Genomic DNA, 16986 nt, shown 5'->3' with positions numbered 1-16986 from the left:
TTAAGTGCGCAACGACCTTGGTAACGAATGCTCATGCGCAGAATGCTACATATCTCACCGTGTATCGCGGGCGCACGCCACCTACAAACCATAGCCTGCGCACGTAGCGGGCACGTTACAGGAAGCGTTGACGAGATGGCGGTCCGCTGCTCGCCGCTTGGGAATAAATGCATGTCGCAGCTGCATTCTCCGACGTGGTGGTTTTTATTTCGAACACTTTCGCTCGCACGCCAACGTATAAGAGGCCACGAGCCCCTCTTTTTCAGATAATGCGGCAATTTTCTAAGGCTTAGGCCAAACTATATGCAGTGTGTTTTCCTTAAAGTAACTAAACCTGGCGAAGCACTTCTCTAGTTTTATTTAGTTGTTATATTTTCTTCTATTCGCATAGTTTTTCTTCTTGAGAACAAACAAAGGCACGCAGAGCACCCACCTTTTCATCAATAATTACAGAGGAAATTTTTTTTAAACCCAGGGTTGATGTGCTTTGAGTTCTTGAACTTGATGGTGCCACTGTGTACACGGCAACGTGAGCGCCGCTACGGCATGGCAAACTAAAAGGGTCGTGTTTGGGGCAGTTACACCGTACGCAATGCAATGAGCGATAAGTACGCAAGCTTACTGTGTACGCCTAACTAAAATTATCTTTTAGCGCCAGCTTTTAACGCAGCGTTTGACAGCAGCGAAAGTACAGACGAGTAGTACAAGTTTCGCACTCTTACGAGCGTCCATGGGAAACCGAAGTGGCCAGACGTGCGCTCATCGTGGCATGCAAAATGATTGTCAGCGCGTAGATCGGCTCGAATTACTAGAAGGAAAGCTCTGTCGCGACCACTCAAGTTCTTGAACAAGGCATCTTGCCGCAGGCATAAGGTGCCGTGCCGTCGCGGTAGAGTCGTGTCGCTGCTTTCAAGGTAGTAAATAAGGAGACGAATGTAGGCACCAGCCCGCTGCCGGGGCATTAGGTCTGAAGCGTTGAGGGTACCAGTAAGTCACTGTCGTCATCGGGTTCTGCGTCGCCTGGGTCGACTGCTGCCCGCGACAGCGTGTCGGCGTCTTCGTGTTTACAGTATGACTGGAATACAATAGCCATGCCGAATTCCTGAAGCAGTAAGCTCCAGCGTCCCGCTCATCCAGACGAGTCTCGCTAAGTTCAGCCGAATAGAGGGTTTCGAGGACAGCCAGCAGTCGCTGGAAATGCTGATCAAACGTTTCCGACAAAAAGATGCGTAGTCCAAGTACACAAGGCACATTTGCCACTTGGGGCCTGTGAGGGCAGAATCCATCATCAATTCAAACGTTGCTGGGCTGAGCACAATCCAAAGGGAAAAACTTTGAACCTTTAGAAATCATCTGTAGTCACAAAAGCGCTTTTTTCGCGGTCTCCGTTGTCTACTTTAATTTGCCATTATCCACTCCCAGTCAATAGATGACGAGTACTCAGGGCACCGTAATCTGTAAAGCGAGTCGTCAATGTGCAGCAACGGATAGACGTCCTCTTTCGCCACACTGTTCAGTTCTCGATCATTGATACACAACCAGAGAGTGCCGTACTTTTTCGTAACTAGGACGACAGGCGATGATCACGGGCTTTGGGAAGGTTGAACAACTCCATTGTCAAGTTGCTCCTTAATTTTAGTTTGGATCTCTGCCCGTCCTTTAGCGCAAACATGATAGACTGCTGTCGTATAGTGCGAGCGCCGTCACAGGTGATGATACGGTGTTGTGTGATTGGCGGGATGGGACGAAGAAGCGAGACACGGCTTGAATTCCAGCAGCAACAGTCGCGCCAAGACCCGCCGTTGCTCCTCAGACAAGTGGAAGTTGATGTCAACGTTTTCAAAGAAACGTTCGTGAGACTGAAACAGACTGAAACATTCACAACAGGGTCGGCAGAAGCGGTAGCAGTTCCTGGAAAAATTTGCCGGAGCTCATTAGCAAAATTAGTGACAAGGATCGCAGACCGGCCACCACGAAACATCAGTAGTCTGCGTGCGGCGCAGCTGCCTTCACTCAGCAGGACTGAATGGTTAGCCTCTGCAACTGCTGCAGCGCCATGCAAGTTATCACAGGCGATCTCCATCAAAACACTGTTCCGTGGCAGCAACGTGCCGCTGCCTGAAGAAACGCGTAGTGCAATCAATCACATGCAAGCGCAAACACATGAACAGCGAAGGACTTGGACGACAGGAGCGCTTACTTCCAACTGAAGATTTATTGACACACAAGCACATTAAATACACCTTGCTGCATGACGTCAACTGACAGCACTGCCAACATCAAGTGGCCGCACACAAAAAAATGTTGTTTCCTTGTTAGTGAGATAGATGGTGCGCTGACACGGGATGTACCCGCTCTTCTAATCAAATCTGCCTCTATTATTTCTGTAACGTCCTGACACTTATGCTTGGCCGGCATATATATTGCATGCGCTGTAGAAAGGTTTACATGGTTTCCTATTGCTTTCAGCGCACTTGTTACAATGTTCGGAAACATTACTATTTCTATAATTGCCCACCTTCCTCCTGTGCTCCAGCAATCTTTCATTCATAAATCGGCCAGTTTGACCGATGTACCTAGAGACACAAGATAGAGGAATTTCATATACCGCACCAGAAGCACATACTACAAAAGGATTTCGGTGCTTGATACCGCAAGGCTCTTTAGACTTGTGGAAAGGATTAGTCATTTTGAGTAGTTTTTCCAGCTTCCCTCGCGCCGAGAGCACTACTCTGACCTCACGAGTTTCGCAATCGTCTTTAGGCGATGCGAGGTGTTGTGCAAGTAAGGAGGGACTACTGTTCTGTTTACATTTGATTCGCTATGGTTCTTGTCTGTTTTCTTTGCGTTTTTCAGCATTCCTTCGAATGCGGATACAATGAGGCTGCTCAGATATCCAGCTGACTGGAGACGCGTCACTTGATTTTGGAGGCTCAGTGGATGGCAACATGACTTTTTCAGTACATTACATTTACGCATTGCTTAGCGATTGCTCTCTTAACAAGCTTAGAATGAGAGGAATGAAGCGGTAAGAGAGGTTTTTTAGGCCTTGGACGGTACTCCCATCACGTAGATTTCTCAGAGAGAATTAGCTTCAAATCTAAAAACTGTAAAACACCACCTTTTGGAATTTCATGCGTCAGTTCTAAAGGATTAAAACACTCAGCGAAAAGGGCTAATAGCTGGCTGACAGTGGCCGGAAAATTACTGCACCCTAGTAATAACATTAAAAAATCATCAACATATCTGAAAACAACCAGATTGTTAAAAATCTTCCGGCGATCAGAAATGACTCTGTCACAATGGGCGAAATCTATTTCACTAAGAAGACGAGCAATACAAGAGCCTAAAAGAACCCCTTGCTTATGAATGAAAACCTGGTCGTTCAATTCAATGTATGTTCACCTGAGGTAAAATGAAAGCAATTCCAGAAAACCTTCTATGGACAAACCTGCTGCATTTTGAAAAGATATTGACCCAAAACAATCAGTGCACTCTTCCACACATTTGAGAGCGGCACTGTGGTGGCAAGAGGGGTCGAGTCCAGCGACTTCGCCGGTCGAAAAGGCGATGATTCGTTGAAAGACGTTCATGGTTGCATCATATTCCCGGCGAAATTCAATGCCGAGAATGAGTTCCCTGTAGCAGTCCCACAAAACAACGGAATTGAAGACGAACGTAAATCAGTTAATATGAACGCGGGCGATGTAAATACCTTTCGTGGTATACAGATGACCACCGGCAGTACGAGGATGCACCACAAAGCAAGAGGAAATCACTTTTTTACAGAGAAGTCGCCAATTTAGCACTCAGAATCATATAGTCGGCCACTGTGTACACTGACGCACTGGCGCAGTGCTTCTCGAGAATAAAAGCTTTGTTCATAGGAGCCAGGCTGTCTACAGTATTTCTCGCTCAATTTAATCCAAACGCCAGAATATTTAATCTGAGTGCCATTCAATTTAATCCAGATGCCACAGAAATTAGTCCAAGCGCCAAAGCATTTAATCGAAACGCCAGCGAATTTATCCTCATGCATTCTTACACTGGACCGCTCAAACTTAAAACGCGGTCTACAAATTCCAGACGCGCTATCGATGAGTTGTTACCGGCGAAGCATTAGACACCCAATTAGCAAGTAATAATAACTTTTTTTATCATAAGAAATAAGGGCCGGGTATTTATACCACCCACCACATCAACCGAAAGTACGCACAGGGTGAGCGCGAAGGATATTGCAGATATGCATCGGTGCTGTCCTGCAACTCGCATCATCATGTCACACCTTTATTATCCTGATAAGATGAGCGACTCACACTAAGGTGGTGAATAAGATAAACTCCCTGTGATCAGCCGATAGTCCACTCACATGACTTCCCATCATTTGCAACCTGACGTCCCACATTCTCAACCAAAGTCATGAGGGGTATGGAACGAAACGTCATGTCGAATGTAATGGCGCTATCACTTCGACGCGCCCTTAGCTAGTACATTCAGTGTGTTCCTACGTGACACTAATAAACTGCACAAAGATGTGCAATTCTTCCCGCCTTATAAAGTCACGTGACTTTCAGCAAAGGGGAGGCCCTTTCGCGACCTAACAACATTGCTATCGGATTTCCCTGGACAATATGGCTATCCTTTGCACACAGCTATTTCGTTGAGTCCACTCTCCGGTCTCACTCGACTTGCAGTATCATGCATCACATCAAATCGCTATTGCACTGTGATCGGTATCGCTAACTCTAAACGTTTTCGCTGCGTCATTACAAGTGGGACGTCACAAGGAGCGACTTTCATCATGGCGGGACGTTATGGCAACCCTGCAGTGATGGGTGTGAAACCAATGACAAGAGAATTGTCGTGATGAATGATACTGCAAGTCACGTGACCCCCGGTGATGACTCGGCGAAAATGTATCATCTTCACAATAGCCTTATTACGCTAGGAAAACCAATTGGTTCGATACCGAACTTCATAGGGTTGTCAAAGTGACGTGCCGTGATTCACAATCCTCCAACTCACGTGAACCCGGATGATGACTCGGCAAAAATGAATTATCTTCACGACAGCTTTATTACGCTAGAACAACCGATTCCCTTGATACCCAACTTCATAGGGTTGCGAAAGTGACGTGTTGTCATTCATGATACTGCAAGTCACATGACGCCGAATGATGATTTGGCTAACTCGTATCATCATCACGACAGCCTTATCACACAAGGAAAACCAATTGGTTTGATACCCATCACTGCAGGGTTGCCATAACGTCCCGTCATGATGAAAGTCGCTCCTTGTGAAGTCGCAACTTGTAATGACGCAGCGAAAGCGTTTAGAGTTAGCGGTAGCGATAACATTGCCCTAGCGACTTGATGTGATGCATGATACTGCAAGTCGTGCGAGACCGGAGAGTGGACTCAACGAAATAGCTGTGTGGAAAGGATATGTCCAGGGAAATTCGATACCAATGTTGTTAGGTCGCGAAAGTGCCTTCTCTTTGCTGAAAGCCACGTGACTTTATAAAGCAAGAAGAATTGTACACCTTTGTGCAGATTATTGGTGTCATGTAGGAACACACTCAATATGCTAGCTAAAGGTGTGCCGAAGTGATAGCGTCATTATTTTGCTTTGATTCGCTTTGCTTTATAGGGATTTAACGTCCCAAAGCGGCTCAGGCTAGGAGGGACGCCGTAGTGAAGGAATCCGGAAATTTCGACCCCCCGGGGTTCTTTAACGTGCACTTACGTCGCACGGTACACGGGCCTCTAGAATTCCGCCTCCATCGAAATTCGACCGCCGCGGCCGGGATCGAACCCGCGTCTTTCGGGACAGCAGCCGAGCGCCGTAACCACTAAGCCATCGCGGCTGTATAGCATCATTACGTTCAACATGACGTTTCGTTCCATACCCCTCCTGACTTTGATTGAGAATGTGGGACGTCAGGTTGCTAGTGATTCGAAGTCATGTGAGTGGACTATCGGCTGATCACAGGGAGTTTATCTTATTCACCACCTTAGTGTGAGTCGCTCATCTTATCAGGATAATAAAGGTGTGACATGATGAAGCAAGTTGCAGGACGGCACCGATGCATATCTGCAATATCCTTCGCGCTCACCCTGTACGTACTTCGGTTGATGTGGTGGGTGTTATAAATACCCGGCTCTTATTTGTTATGAATAAAAAGAGTTGTTATTATTACTTGCTCATTGGGTGTCTAATGCTTCGTCGGTAACAACTCATCGATAACGCGTCTGTGATTTGTAGACCGCGCTTTAAGTTGGAGCGGTCCAGTGTGAGAATGCATGAGGATTAAATTCGCTGGCGTTTGGATTAAATGCTTTGGCGCTTGGACTAATTTCTGTGACATCTGGATTAAATTGAATGGCACTCATATTAAATATTCTGGCGTTTGGATTAAATTGAGCGGGAAATACTGTAGTTGCTATGAGGGTGCCGTCAGTTCGAGGACGGAGCGTAGCGGCGCTCGCGGGAGGTCTTTGGCGCAGCGAATAACAGCGAACTCGCCCCTGAATGTCGCTGGTTTCAGTTTTCCCAGGGAGGGCTTGGCAAGCGACCTTGTGCCTCTCGCCAGGAGCTGTAGGTGGTTCGGCGACGAGTGCTTAGGGGAAGATGAACGCGACTAGCGCGATGCACTGAATGGAATTCGCTGTTTCTCAATGCATTCTTCAATGGCAGGGGGTCGGTGGCCAAACCGGGGTGCGGGCGTAACAGCGCGAAAGACCTGCCGGCTGAGGCGTCTATAAGAGCTATGGCAATAGAGATGGCCTGGTTCTCCGCAGTGAGATCCGATTGGCCGTTTGTCAGGTGAACTCCAGACGTCGGCCTACCGTAGGCGCGCTCGGTGTTCGTCGAAATACTGCACTCGTTGCATTCAGGGCAGCGGGACAGGAGGCGTTGCGTGAATCTGTGGTGGCGAAGCGGCAGCCGGACGCCTCGCAACATCGGCATAGATGGGAATGTGGTATAGTCGCTCGTTAGAGGTGGTGCTTCGACAGAAGGGCCCTGGAATGTTTATTGCAGCTCCTCACGAACAACAGCGAGAACTGACCTATCGCAGGCTGCGAAGGGCTGCAAAATTTCTAAAGATCTTCCCTCACAATGGTACTAATCGGTTCGCGCAAATCCTCAGGGTGGTTTCTGGCAGCAGCAAACCATTCGGTGACTGCCGCAGCATGCACTTGCCGGTTGTAAGTCGCAGAACGCTGATGGATGACTTTTCAATCGTTTTATCCTCGAAAAGGAATATATCGACGGTCCATGGTGGTCCGCGCACGAGGCCTGTGAACAGCTTATCTTGACACCACCGATTAAGTGCCGGAGTCTCTTTTCTTCAGACATGGCCGCATAAGCTCTCCTGACGAGGCGTCATGTCCTCGGCGTACATCTGGGTGCGGTTCTTCCAGTCGGCAGCTGGACGCGAGAATGCAACACGCGCTCAGCTCGTTCGCTGCGATTCGCGCTGGTGTTAACCTCCAGCAGCCGACGACGGAACTCTCGCCACGAGGTTAAAACACAGATTGACACAGCGCAGCGGAATGAGTTCGAGAAGAAACACGAAACACAGGACGGGCGCTGTGTCAATCTGTGTCGTAGAAAGCATGAACCAACTAGCCCATACAAGAATCCTATTAGGAGGTTAAAACGTCCTCTTGGTTTTCAAGCCAGGTGCAATGCCATCCTCGAGCCTGAAGTAAATTTTGCAGAGTTTTGCTCTATCGTCCTATTCACTTATGTGCTCAAAGTGAAGGAGCCAGTCCTCCACATCCTAGAAGAGAACCCGACGGAACGTCTTGGAGCCTGCAAGGTCTAGTGCTCTGGCGTGGCACCGGCGGTTTTCCGAGGAATGAGAGCGAATGTCGTTATTGCGCTCTTTAATGGTCCAAGCTCCAGAAGCAGTACCTTGATCCTCCGACTGAAGCGATGTACTATCTCGATGGAAAGAAACGCGAACAACCCGACGCCAACAGACCCGGATGTTGGAATTTCTTTTCACCGCGCTTTTACTTCGGTGATAGCAAAAAGACCCTAGACTTGTCCATGATACATTCTAGGACGACTGTAATGTTTTTCTCGTACCACCCAGGTAAAAGCGCGATGAAAATAAATTCCAACAGTGGGGCGTGCTGGCGCCGGGTTTTCGCGTTTCTTTCCATCGAGGTAGTACCGAGGTTTCAGAAGGTACGGGGCTGCAGGGCGGCTGCATGTAGGGCTTGTTGTTGTTGTTGTTGACCTCACACAATGTAGGGCTCTCCACGTCACCGAATGCTTCTTCTTCCTCTTCTTTATTCTTCGGTTAATTCACGTCATCTTCTTCGCACCTTTTTCCTTTAAAATTTAATTTAGGCTCCTTGATATATGTGACACTGCTCCCGCACACCACGTTGCCCTTCAGGCGGGGGCTGCCTGCGCAAGACGCGTTTCTAAGTGAAGCAGTCTTAAAGTGGGGAGAACCCCTCCTGTTCGCACTCGACCTGAAGAGGACCTTCAACAACATCTCTCACGAGGCCATCCTCAAGGGACTGAATAATAGTGCCGCGGGGAACGCATGATTGATTATGTCAAATCTTTCCTGATGGGCTGGACGGCGGGCATTGAAATAGGCCAGACTAGATAGGAACCGATCGAGGTGGCGAAAAGAGGAACGCCACAAGGGATGCTAGTCTCCTCGATACTCTTAAACATCGCTATGCTGGCACGGACCAAATATCTGTGGAGGATCCCGGACCTGAGTTGTGCGCTGTACGCCGACGACAACACGCTCTGGGACACCAAGGGCGTTGTGCGTCCGAGAAGTCCGAAGTGATCCGGATGCATGGAGGAGGAATCTACAAATCTCCCGGCTCGATAGCACTCTATGTAGAGGGATAGAAGGCCTCAGAGAGCAACAAGACCAGGATACTGTGTTTCTGCGTCCAGTGCAACGTAAAAGCCTCCCACACCATTTAAACTCTAAGGTCCGGCAGGAACCAGATGTCCAAACTATAGCAAGAAACCGCAAGGGCATGAGAAAAGAGGACACGCTCCGCCTCGTCCAGGCCCTGGAGATCAGCAGAGTGCCGTATTGCAAGCCCTGTAACCACCACTCTCTAACCCACCCGACGAAGAACAAGTCGAGTCCGTTATCACAGGTGCGTACAGGAGGGAGCTGCGTCTCCCCGTCACCCGTCGAACGAGAAGTTAAGAGCTTTTTGAATCCTGAACACCTTCGCCGAGCCGTCGGACGCGGTTATGGATCACAAAAGGCCGTACTGCAAAACACGGCGGCGGGCAGAGGAATACTAAACCTGACATGAACGGCAACGGAGCTCCGTGCTCTAGACGGGCAACGGTCGCTCCCGCCCGAGGTCAGAAGCAGGATCAAAGCGAGCCCCATCCCAAATCACATGAACCACGAACTCCACGAAGGTCGGCGCCAGCCTCGCGTTGACCGACAGCGGCGACAATCAAAGAACGACCTGCACGAAACGTATGTGGACGTGGCGGAGTACCCCGAAAGACGCCTCCTCGCGGTAGCCACCTTGAACGGAAGAGAAAACTCATTGACACTCGCGACATCTGTCAGGGCCGAGAGCCCAGCTGCGGCTTAATGCATATCCGCAACGCTAGTACATTGCAGACATTCCTTTCCGAATTTTACGATAAGCGATCACCGTTGCTGGCGGCTCAGATCCTGGGCTCAAAGCTGGAAGAATGGCATCAAATCATGTTGATGCAGAGCCTCGTGTGACTGGTGAGAAAAAAAAAAGGTGAATGCCTTAGCTCGAGCGTTAACCAACCGAGCGGGACAAAACGAATCGTCCGATCAAACCCCACCCTTAACCTTCGTGCCCTTGCCATTCAAGTTACCGCGAACACATCAGAATCCAGCGGCTTAACCGCAGAATTTATCCTTCCCATCACAAATACCCTTGCACTGAAGACGCCGCAGCTCTCACACTTATTCAAACAACCGCATTCACAAACCTGCACACACACACAGCACGATGTACCCATTAACATGCGACTTCTGCCCCTGGAGCACTTACAGACGTCCCACGCTCTTTCACATCTTGTGGGTGTGCGGGTGCAAACCTGAACAGTTACCGGCGCCTAGTAGATGATCTGAGCGGTGGGAGGTACAGCTGTGTGGTGATACCCTGGCGGGTCAAATAGCTCTCGTAAGTTCAGCAAGTACTGTCGGCTAGTAATGGCCAGTGGTCATGAAAAGAGGAAACCATCCACTCCATCTCTCGTGTGAGATCAATAATCTCGTTGTTCCAAAAATATTTCTCTTCTCCAACTGCACAAGTGACCAGAAAAAAAAATCAATTTATATTTTTAATTTCAGTGCTCCCGCTCGCATAAAATGGCAGGCGTCCATAGTATCCTTTTTTAAGAATGCGTTTAGAAACATCACAACGCAGATTTCAGTTTTGCGTTTTGCCTCCGTCGAAACACGCCCCCACGGCCAGAGACCGACGCCGTGATGTTATGCTCAGCAGTTAAATATAATGTCGCTGACTCCAGAAGGACAGTATTTCCGCAGCTTTCATTCTTTCTAACGCAGATTTCCTTTTCTCCCGATTTGTTCTTTATAAATCAGACTGCCTAGACCACCCTCTTCTTTGCATCGCATAAATAGGTAGTCGAACACCTGTCAGCGGTAGAGTGGCGCAAGGACGGTCTTGAAGAATGTCAAGAAAGTCTGCAGCTCCACACGAAAACAAAATGGTCACGCATACTATGCAATCCCCCGCTTCTCCCTCTCCGTTTTCTTTCTTCGCGATACTTTTTTCACACATTGCTGTTAAAAATAAAAGTTTCTGCTCCAGATGACTATACTTTAGAGCTACGGGAAATTGACAACAGGAAGATATATGGTTGTGATGTGCACACGAAATAGTCGGGGGAATTTTGAACGTGGTGCGTCGACAGCGTTGCGTCGGACAGCAGAGCGCTGCGCGTGTGCGCGCGCGAATGGTGTGTGCGAGGCGACAGTGACGAAGAGCGTGGCGAGCACCAGGAGCGGAGAGTGACGTGTCAGAAAGCCGAGGTGCAAAGGGAGACATCGCAGCGGAGGTCGTGTCATTCAAACGTGGAGGTGGCAGCCGTCTGACGTTGCGCCCGTGTTGCCGTGGACCTCCCTTCGATCACCCAGGCAAGCCTCCTGCATCCTTCTCAAGTTTGGAGGTGGCAGCTGACGGTGTCAGGGTCCGTTCTGTCGAGAGGCTCCCTTGGATAGCCTGCATTAAGCCTCCGGAGTTTCGGGACGCCGTCGACGGGACCTGGCTACGCTTTTCCTGCTCCTGCCAAGTTCTTGGGGCTGCTGACGGGAATATACAGCGTCTTCCTGTGTTCCTCTCCGCTCCTACTACCACCTGGCTTCCTACCGCCGCTTCCATCGACGCAACGCCAGCGACGCGTCGCCCTACATCCACCCACGTCCGCCCTGTCTGCAAGGCATCCCCGCTTCTCCTGAGATTCTGAGCACCTGGTGAACTCTTTCCTTTACTCTGGAGTGTTGTACGCGTGTTTAGTGTGTTTTTCTTGTTTTCATATCGTATCGGCTCTTTTTATGATTATTTTATAATATAATATTTTTATCATTTTTATAATTATAAATACGGCTTCGTTTTGTTTTGTATGTTCTCTTTGTTGTTTCGTTCGTACCTGCACGCGATAGCGTTCCCCTTCGGCAGTCGGGGACGCGTTACTGATTCGCGACAATTGGCGTCCGCGCGACAGGACGATGCCGCGTTTTTTTTTTTCCTTTCGTGGGTCCGTAAAAAGTAACGATGGCAACGCTAACGCAGTTAACTGAATTAGGCAAAGAGTTGGGGTTGAAAGATACCGGGCTGCGCACGTGGGTGGCTGCCGAGCAAGAGAAAGCGCAGCACGTGCAACTGAACGTGAGGCTCAACGCGAGCATGAAAACGCGGCGCTAGCAGAAGCCGAACGCAAGCACGCCAAGACGCATGCAGAGGCAGAGGAGAGCAAAGAACACGCCGAACGCGAGCACGTCAAGGCGCAAGCACAGGCTGTGAGAGCAAAACAATAGCCGAACGCGAGCATGCAGAGTCCATCGCAGAAGCTGAAGAGCGTAGATTGGAGCTCCAATTGAGGCTCGCAGAAGCTGGTGGGGGTACTCGAGAACCCGCACCGGGGCCCACAGTAGCGGTTAGCCCGCACAAGTTGATCCCGCCTTTCGACGATCGCAGATATGACTTAGACGCGTATTTCAAACGTTTTGAGCGTATCGCAGAAGGACACAGCTGGCCCAAGGAAAAATGGGCTACAGCACCCGCCGCGGTGGCTCAGTGGTTAGGGCGCTCGACTACTGATCCGGAGTTCCCGGGTTCGAACCCGACTGCGGCGGCTGCGTTTTTATGAAGGAAAAACGCTAAGGCGCCCGTGTGCTGTGCGATGTCAGTGCACGTTAAAGATCCCCAGGTGGTCGAAATTATTCCGGAGCCCTCCACTACGGCACTTCATTCTTCCTTTATTTCACTCCCTCCTTTATCCCTTCTCTTACGGCGCGGTTCAGGTGTCCAACGATATATGAGACAGACACTGCGCCATTTCCATTCCCCAAAAACCAATTATTATTATTATTATCACTCAGTATATCTTTGACTGGGGAAGCTCTTCTTGTGTTCGGTCGATTGTCTGCAACAGATTCAATGGACTGTGATAAGGCAAAACTAGCCCTGCCCCAATATTTTCGGTTCACAGCAGAGGGTTATCGCGAAAAGGTTTCTTGAAAGTAAGCCGCTTGATAAAGAAACAGGCAAGTAATACGCAGCAGGCTTGGTCAGCCTTTTTGATGGATGGGTCGAGATGTCGGGAACGGCCACAGCGTACTATGACCTACGTGATTTGGTGGTGGCCGAAGAGTTCATGAGGAACTGTCGTAGTCGTCTGGCGATTTTCCTTCGAGAAAATGAGTGCAAGGCACTGGACAAAATGGCTGAGGCAATAGACAACTTTCCAGAGGCCCAGCGGCAAAGAAATTTGTCTTCGCTCAAATAATCGTTCGAGGTGGGCAGTCCCAGAGAGAAAGGTGTTCTATCTAGTAGGCAGTCAGGAAGGTGCCTCATGTGTAACCGACCTCGACATAAGGCTGGCGACTGTCATTCTAAGCCAAAATAGCTTTATAGCGTTTATTGTCGAAAAAACTGGTCAAGATATAAGTTCCTGCTCAAAAAAGCACGAAAACCAGAAGCAATCGCCCTGTTGTGTTAAGCCAGAGTGTTTTTGCGCCTGAAATGGTGTCCACAACAGCAGGTAGGCTTGAACCAGTTGAAAACATGGTGGTGTCGGGCTTGTCGGGAAAAAGCCTGCAGACGCACAACACATGCCTGTCCTAGAGGGTTAGCTGTGAGGCCTACCCGTACGTGTTTTTACGAGACGCGGGGAGCCATTCGGTGGTTGTGCGGATGGCCCTGGTTGTGAGGAGGACTCAGCTCTCACTGGATCGAGATCTACGGTGTGCCTTGTTGATGGCAGTAGTCTGGAAGTTCCCGAGAAAGGAGTCTCTATCGCTTCCCGTTTATTTCACTGGCATGGCTCTGGTGAAGTGCATGGAGACACCATTGTACGATGTCATAATTGGAAATATACCACAGGCCCGTGAGCCGTCAAATCCAGATATTAATTGGAAAAAATCGGAGGGCGTTGATAAATTATGTCCCGACCTAGTCAGTGACGAGGTAGGCAATGAAAATGGTGAGGGCGAGGGCCCAAAAGTGGTGTTGGCTGGAAAGGAAGTTTCTGGACGAAAGAGGGAAAGTACTGTTTTAAGCTTTGGTCCCATGAGTTTCACCAAGGAAATGTTAGAAGCAGAACAGAGATACGGTGAGTCATTGAAGGCGTGTTGGGCGAAAGTAGGGAATGTGTTCCATGGCAAGCACGGCACTTCGCACTCGTTCTGTTGAAAAGAGTTTGCTGCACCGCCGCTATCATCTCACCTCTGGCAGAGAGGTTCGACAGGAAGTACTTCGCAAGTCTTGCCGATCACAGGTGTTAAGGCTTGCCCACGATAGCCAGTTGGCTTGGCATCAGGAGATTAAAAAGACTACAGATCGACTTCTGGAAGAAATCTCCTGGCCATGAGTGCAGGAGGAGATTAAGAGGTATGTCAGGTCGTGCGACTTCTGTAAAAGGACGCGCCCGAAAGCCAAAGTAGGAAAAGCTCCGTTGGGACGCATGCCTCTTATCGACACTCCATTTGATCGGTCCGCTGTCGCACACATTGGTGAAAGGGAATAGGTATATTCTCACTCTCGTCGATTTTGCCGCGCGGTATTCCGACGGCGTGGCTCTGCCGAAGGTAGATTCAGCGACCGTGACAGAGGGTTTGGTGGAGATGTTTTCACGAATAGGTTTTCCGAAAGAGATCCTTTGTGACCAGGGCTCCTGTTTCACTTCCGAAATGATGAGAGAGTTTAATTATCTCTTGGCAGTGAAACATCTTATCACGACCCTTTACCATCCAATGTGCAATGAGATGGTGGAGAAATTTAACTGCACACTCAAACAGATGCTGCGGAAGCTATGTCAGGAGCAGCCCAAAACTTGGGATCATTATATCGCTCCGCTTCTGTCCGCATACAGAGAGGTGCGGCAAGCAAGACTGGGGTTTTCTCCGTTTGAGTGAATATTTGGACGACATGTGCGAGGACCACTCGCAGTCCTCGGAGAGCTTTGGGCAAGGGAAGAGCTGGAAGGAGATACGAAGATGACCTATGAATACGTTCTCGATCTAAGGGAACGGCTTGAGCAAACTGTGAGAGCGGCACATCAAAATATGTTGCGTGCCCAACAGACTCAGAAGAGATACTATGACAGGAACAGCAAGGAGCGGCAGTTAAAGGTTGGAGATGCTGCCCTCGTTTTTTTGCCGCAATAAACTCCTGATGCAGTGGAAAGGTTCATTCGTTGTTGTTGGCAAAAAGAACGACGTGGTTTATTGAGTCGACTTGGGCCACACTAAGAAGCTCTTCTACATCAATTATGCTTAAGCGATACGAAAAGCATGCGTCCCAAGAGACCGTCCGAGCGTCATCTTTCGCTGTAATCAAAGAAGTTGACAGGATCGAAAAACGTAGGCGCTGATTGCGCGAGTAGTTTATAAATTGTCGGAGGGTGACACCCAATGTACAGTGCCATTGCCCGGTGTTTGCAGGTGTTACCTGTGCATATGCATCCTGATACTGTTTGTGGGTGGTTTTTTCTTCTTCCTTCGTTCTCTGGTTGTGGGTGGTTCAGTGTGTACATATTCGCCTTTATGATACAGACATGTGTAAAGTTTGCGTCTGATGTTGTGTATGGTTTTATCTTTGCCTTTTGCCAGATGTTCCCTCCGTGTGCGTTTCCATGTGCCTCCATGTGTCGCTGTCTAAAGGGCCTTCGGTGACTTCGGCAGCGTCTAGCTTATCTATTTTCCACATGAACCTAAGTGTTGTGTGCACCAACGGCAGTTTTTTTTATGTGAAAAAACTTTTCCGAATGGGGGGGGGGGGGGGGTGGCATATGTGATCTGCACACGAAAACGTCGGCGGATTGTTGAACGCGGGGCGTCGACAGTGGTGCGTCGGACAGCGAAGCGCTGCGCGTGCCAGCCAGCGTTGCGCGTGTGCGCGCACGAATGTGTGTGCGAGACGACAATGACGAAGAGCGTGGCGAGCACGAGGAGTGGAGAGTGACATGTCAGAAACCCGAGGTGTAAACGGAGACATCGCAGCGGAGATAGTGTCATTCAAGCGTGGAAGTGGCAGCCGTCGGACTTTGGGTCCATGCTGCCGTGGACCTCCCTTGGATCACCGACACAAGCCTCCAGCATTCATTTCATGTTTGTAGGTGGCGGCTGATGGCTTGAGGGTCCGTGCTGCCGAGAGGCTCCCTTGGATAGCCTGCATTAAGCCTCCGGAGTTTCGGGACGCCGTCGACGGGACCTGGCTACACTTTTCCTGCTCCTGCCATGTTCTTGGAGCTGCTGACGGGAATCCACCGGCGTCTTCCTGTGTTCCTCTCCGCTCCTTCTACCACCTGGCTCCCTACCGCCGCTTCCATCGACGCAACGCCAGCGACGCGTAGCACTACATCCACCCTCGTTCGCCCTGTCTGCAAGGCGTCCCCGCTTCACCTGGGATGCTCAGTACCTGGTTAACTCTTTCGTTTATTCTGTAGTGTTGTACGATTGTTGGGCGTGTTTTTCTTCTTTTCGTTTCGTATCGACTCTTTGCTTTAAATTATAAATAGGGCTTCATTTTTGTTTTGTTTGTTCTCTTTGTTCTTTCGTTGGAACCTGCACGCAATAGCGTTCCCCTTCGGCAGCCAGGGACGCGTTACCGATTCGTGACAATGATATAGTAAGGCTCAACGAAATCTATTTAGTGTTGTTATTGACGATCGTATAGGAAAAGACGTGTTCTGAGAGATAAAAAGAACGATGGCGAGGAGAATGAATCTTCCTTAAATTCTGTTTGTCTTCAACTTGCAAATTGGAGAATTTGTTATTTGGGAAAAGAAATGGCGCAGTATCTGTCTCGAATCTCGGCGGACACCTGAACAGCGCCGTAAGGGAAGGGATAAAGGAGAGGCTAAGAGAAGAAAGGAAGAAAGAGATGCCGTAGTGAAGGGCTCCGGAATAATTTCGACCACCTGGGGATCTTTAACCTGCACTGACATTTCACAGCACATGGGCGCCTTTGCGTTTCGCCTACATTGAAACGCGGCCGCTGCGGTCGGGTTCGAACCCGGGTACTCCGAATCAGTAGATGGAGTTAAGGTAACATATTTTGCAATCCTGAATAAGTAAGCTCTAGGTTGGAGAATAACATCTCTCTTATTCATATGAAATAACATACTTTGCAAATATACAACAACAAAAATCTTGCATCTGGCGGCAAGTGTACTGCGGTCGGACAACGCGTATTGTGTGCAGCACGAACATGCGCAGTGTACAAGCTCGCAACGAGTCATCGG

Source organism: Amblyomma americanum, chromosome 7, assembly GCF_052857255.1.
Source record: "Amblyomma americanum isolate KBUSLIRL-KWMA chromosome 7, ASM5285725v1, whole genome shotgun sequence".
NCBI classification, from domain to species: Eukaryota; Metazoa; Arthropoda; class Arachnida; order Ixodida; family Ixodidae; genus Amblyomma; species Amblyomma americanum.
Note: the sequence above shows the minus strand (reverse complement) of the source record.